The following is a 5,851-nucleotide window of genomic DNA, read 5'->3' on the forward strand; positions in this document are numbered from 1 at the left end:
GGGAGGAGAGATGTATGGAGAGAGTAACATGGAAACTTACATTAGCATATGTAAAATAGATAGTCAACAGGAATTTGCTGTATGGCTCAGGAAACTCAAACAGGGGCTCTGTATCAACCTAGAGGGGTAGGATGGGGAGGGGGATGGGAGGGAGGTTCAAAAGGGAGGGGATATATGTATACCTTTGGCTGATTCATGTTGAGGTTTGACAGAAAACAGCAAAATTCATAAAGCAATTATCCTTCAATAAAAAAATAAATTAATTTAAAAAATGTCTTTTGCCCATTTTTCTGATTGGTTGCTTTTCATTTCATTCTCTTTGATGAGAAGCCATTCATTTTAAAGTGGCTAAATTCATCAGTCTTCTCCTTAACGCTACGCATTTATTTACATCTTTGGGAAATTCTTCTTAGCCAAAGTTCTTAAAGACATTTTGTTATATTTTCTTCCGAAGGTTTGGGCTTTTTGCCCTATTTGTTTCAGTTCTTTGTATATCTGGACTTTAATTTTAAAATGCTTTTATTTTATTTGTTTGGCTGCGGCAGGTTTTAGTGGCGGCATGTAGAATCTTTAGTTGCAGTTTCTGAATTGTTAGTTGCAGCATGTAGGATCTAGTTCTCTGACCAGAGATGGACCCTGAGTCCCCTGCAATGAGAGCAAGGAGTCTTAGCCAGTGGACCATGATGGAGGCTTGAAAAAACGTTTTTAATATTTTCACTGTTTCTAGTAGTAAGCTCCTAACGGTCCTTGAAGGTCCGTGCCACTTAATATTCACACCCTTGAGTAGTTTCCTCCCTCAATGAATCAGGGTTGGTTTCTCTGACGGTAGTAGTGATGATGTGTGACTTTGAGACTAGATTATAAAAGGCATTGTGGCTTCAACCTCAGTACCTTGGGATGTTTGCTCTGGGGTAAATCAGCCACTAGGTTGTGTGAACTCAATCAGCCTTGTGAAGAAATCCACAAGGAAAGGAATGGAGGCCTCCTGCTAACAGCATGTACCAAGTTGCCAACAAGATGAGTGAGACACTTAAAGTGCGTCCTCTAGCCCCAGTCCAGCCTTCAGATGACTGCAGCCTCATTAGAGATTCTGAGGACCATTCAACAAAGCTGCTTTTGAAATTAAATGTAAGAGATAATAAATGTTTGCTGCTAAAACTGAATCAGTAAATTTTGGGGCAATTACTTATATAGCAATAGGTCATTAATACACTATTTAAATATATTATTTCTCTATAAGTACTACTTTCGCTGCATGCCAAAAAATTTGACCTGTAATATTTTAGTTTCAACCATTTTCTTTAATTTACTTTTTAAACTGAAGTGTAGTTGATTTACAATGGTATGATCTATTTTCTAGTTTCCATGATGATTTCTTCCTTGACCATCAATCATTTGAAAATACGTTTTTTAAATTTCCAGATTTTTAAATTGATCTGTTTGGTATTTTTCTTACATATTTTATCATTCTGGTAAAATACACATAATGTGAAATTTGCCATTTGAAGCAATTTTCAATATACGATTCAGTGTTGTTGGTTATATTCACCATGCTATAAAACCATCACCAAAAAACTAAGATCTTAAGATGATTAGACATTTCTAAATGAATGGTTTACAGATATATCATTGTTTATATTATCTTCCATTTTGTGTTATGAAAGATATTTCTGTATGGTTTCATTTGTCTAAAACATAGCTTTTTATATAGTTGGTCTTTCTAATAGCTTCATAAATTTGCAAAAATATTCCACATGGTTCTATATTTCATAAAATGCCAATTATTTTAAAAATTTCCTTTAAATAATTTTAAAAAGACACTAATATTGGCCCAATGTGAATGGATTGTGCAAAGATTTTTTTAAGATGATAAGTTAATCAAATTTTATTTTTTAAAATAAAGAGATTTTATTAAAAACAAAAACAAAAACTAAGATCATGGCATCTGGTCCCATCAGTTCATGGCAAATAGAAGGGGAAAAAGTGGAAGCAGTGACAGATTTTCTTTTCCTAGGCTCCGAAATCACTGCAGATGATGATTGCAGCCGTGAAATTAAAAGATGCTTGCTCCTTGGAAGGAAACCTACGACAAACCTAAACAGACTATTAAAAAGCAGACATGACTTTTCCAACAAAGGTCTGTCTAGTCAAAGCTATGGTTTTTCCAGTAGTCATGTACAGATGTGAGAGTTGGACCATAAAGAAGGCTAAGCACAGAAGAATTGATGCTTTTGAATTGTGGTCCTGGAGAAGAGTCTTGAGAGTCTCTTAGATTGCAAGGAGATCACATCAGTCAATCCTAGATAAATCAATCCTGAATATACATTAGAAGGGCTGATGCTGAAGGTAAATCTCCAATAGTTTGGCCACCTGATGCACAGAGCTGACTCATTAGAAAAGACCCTGATGCTGGGAAAGACTGAAGGCAACAGGAGAAGGTGGAGGCAAAGGATGAGATGGTTAGATAGTCTCACTGACTCAATGGACATGAGTTTGTGCAAACTCCAGGAGACAGTGGAGGACAGGGAAGCCTGGTGTGCTTCAGTCCATGGGGTCGCAGAGTTGGACATTACTAGACTGAACAACAAAACATCAAGAACAAAGAGAAGACTTAAAAAGCAATGCGATCCACTGAGTTGTACACTTAAAGATGGGTAAAATGGTAAATACTATCTTACGTATATTTTATCAAAGAAAGTTCTGAGAAGCTTAACTAAGGTCAGCAGTTCTAAATTAAAACCTTCACCAATCTCTGTAACTTGCAGGCATGTGTGTGTATGTGTGTGTGCACGCGCATACTCAGTCATATCCAGCTCCTTGTGACCCCATGGACTGTAGTCTGCCAGGCTCCTCTGCTGATGGAATTTTCCAGACAAGAATACTGGAACGGGTTGCTATTTCCTACTCCAGAGGATCTTCCTGAGCCAAGAGATCAAACTTGCGTCTTGGGCATCTTCTGCACTAGCAGGCAGATTCTTTACCACTGAGCCAGTGGGAAGCCCAAAATATGGAGATGCCGGGGATTGAACCCGGGGCCTCATACATGCAAAGCATGCGCTCTACCACTGAGCTACATCCCCTGAGCAACTTTTAGCACGGTGACTTTCAATATGGTGAATAGAGCCAGGAATCTTGCTGCATATACCAGTCCTTCCAGTTACCCTACTGTTGGTTTTTCTCGCAGTCAAGGGTTCCTAAACTTCTCTAGTGAAATTAAACAAAGGAAAATATCCAGGATTTTTAGACTCTATTGTAACTTGCCTAGACTTCCAGTCATTGCTATTTGGTTTTTCCTGGTTGTACTTTTAATTCCCAAAGATGATGCCGTGAAATTGCTACACTCAACATGCCAGCAAATTTGGAAAACTCAGCAGTGGCCATAGGACTGGAAAAGGTCAGTTTTCATTCCAATCCCAAAGAAAGGCAATACCAAAGAATGCTCAAACTACCCCACAATTGCACTCATCTCACATGCTAGTAAAGTAATGCTCAAAATTCTCCAAGCCAGGCTTCAGCAATACGTGAACCGTGAACTCCCTGATGTTCAAGCTGGTTTTAGAAAAGGCAGAGGAACCAGAGATCAAATTGCCAACATCCGCTGGATCATCGAAAAAGCAAGAGCGTTCCAGAAAAAAATATCTATTTCTTCTTTATTGACTATGCCAAAGCCTTTGACTGTGTGGATCACAATAAACTGTGGACAATCCTGAAAGAGATGGGAATACCAGACCACCTGACCTGCCTCTTGAGAAATCTGTATGCAGGTCAGGAAGCAACAGTTAGAACTGGACATGGAACAACAGACTGGTTCCAAATAGGAAAAGGAGTGTGTCAAGGCTGTATATTGTCACCCTGCTTATTTACCTTCTATGCAGAGTACATCATGAGAAACGCTGGACTGGAAGAAACACAAGCTGGAATCAAGATTGCTGGGAGAATATCAATACCCTCAGATATGCAGATGACACCACCCTTATGGCAGAAAGTGAAGAGGAACTAAAATGCCTCTTGATGAAAGTGAAAGAGGAGAGTGAAAAAGTTGGCTTAAAGCTCAACATTCAGAAAACGAAGATCATGGCATCCGGTCCCGTCACTTCATCGGAAATAGATGGGGAAACAGTGGAAACAGTGTCAGACTTTATTTTTTTGTGCTCCAAAATCACTGCAGATGGTGACTGCAGCCATGAAATTAAAAGCTGCTTACTCCTTGGAAGGAAAGTTATGACCAACCTAGATAGCATATTCAAAAGCAGAGACATTACTTTGCCGACTAAGGTCCGTCTAGTCAAGGCTATGGTTTTTCCAGTAGTCACGTATGGATGTGAGAGTTGGACTGTGAAGAAGGCTGAGTGCCGAAGAATGGATGCTTTTGAACTGTGGTGTTGGAGAAGACTCCTGAGAGTCCCTTGGAGTGCAAGGAGATCCAACCAGTCCACTCTGAAGGAGATCAACCCTGGGATTTGTTTGGAAGGAATGATGCTAAAGCTGAAACTCCAGTACTTTGGCCACCTCATTCAAAGAGTTGACTCATTGGAAAAGACTTTGATGCAGGGAGGGATTGGGGGCAGGAGGAGAAGGGGACGACCGAGGATGAGACAGCTGGATGGCATCACTGACTCGATGGACGTGAATCTGAGTGAACTCTGGGAGATGGTGATGGACAGGGAGGCCTGGCGTGCTGCGATTCATGGGGTCGCAAAGAGTCGGACACGACTGAGCGACTGAACTGAACTGAACTGACTTGAACTTATTTTAAAAAGAAACAACAGAAAACGAAGATCATGGCATCTGGTCCCATTACTTCATGGCAAATAGAAGGGTAAAAAGTGGAAGTAGTGACAGATTTTCTCTTTGTAGGCTCCGAAATCACTGCGGATGATGATTGCAGCCTTGAAATTAAAAGATGCTTGCTCCTTGGAAGGAAACCTACGACAAACCTAAACAGACTATTAAAAAGCAGACATGACTTTTCCAACAAAGGTCTGTCTAGTCAAGGCTATGGTTTTTCCAGTAGTCATGTACAGATGTGAGAGTTGGACCATAAAGAAGGCTAAGCACAGAAGAATTGATGCTTTCGAATTGTGGTGCTGGAGAAGAGTCTTGAGAGTCTCTTGGACTGCAAGGAGATCAAATCAGTCAATCCTAGATAAATCAACCCTGAATATTGATTAGAAGGGCTGATGCTGAAGGTAAAGCTCCAATAGTTTGGCCACCTGATGCACAGAGCTGACTCATTAGAAAAGACCCTGATGCTGGGAAAGACTGAAGGCAACAGGAGAAGGTGGAGGCAAAGGATGAGATGGTTAGATAGTCTCACTGACTCAATGGACATGAGTTTGTGCAAACTCCAGGAGACAGTGGAGGACAGGGAAGCCTGGTGTGCTTCAGTCCATGGGGTCGCAGAGTTGGACATTACTAGACTGAACAACAAAACATCAAGAACAAAGAGAAGACTTAAAAAGCAATGCGATCCACTGAGTTGTACACTTAAAGATGGGTAAAATGGTAAATACTATCTTACGTATATTTTATCAAAGAAAGTTCTGAGAAGCTTAACTAAGGTCAGCAGTTCTAAATTAAAACCTTCACCAATCTCTGTAACTTGCAGGCATGTGTGTGTATGTGTGTGTGCACGCGCATACTCAGTCATATCCAGCTCCTTGTGACCCCATGGACTGTAGTCTGCCAGGCTCCTCTGCTGATGGAATTTTCCAGACAAGAATACTGGAACGGGTTGCTATTTCCTACTCCAGAGGATCTTCCTGAGCCAAGAGATCAAACTTGCATCTTGGGCATCTTCTGCACTAGCAGGCAGATTCTTTACCACTGAGCCAGTGGGAAGCCCAAAATA

General features: G+C 40.5%; 1 non-coding gene across 1 annotated transcript; it reads right to left on the reverse strand.

The window, feature by feature from the left end:
• Positions 1-3,008: 3,008 nt before the first annotated feature.
• On the reverse strand, positions 3,009-3,080 carry TRNAA-UGC (transfer RNA alanine (anticodon UGC)). The gene has a single exon. It is a non-coding gene; the product is annotated as a tRNA-Ala (tRNA).
• Between the last annotated feature and the right edge of the window lie 2,771 nt (positions 3,081-5,851).

This window comes from Budorcas taxicolor, chromosome 3 (assembly GCF_023091745.1).
Source record: "Budorcas taxicolor isolate Tak-1 chromosome 3, Takin1.1, whole genome shotgun sequence".
Classification (NCBI taxonomy): Eukaryota; Metazoa; Chordata; class Mammalia; order Artiodactyla; family Bovidae; genus Budorcas; species Budorcas taxicolor.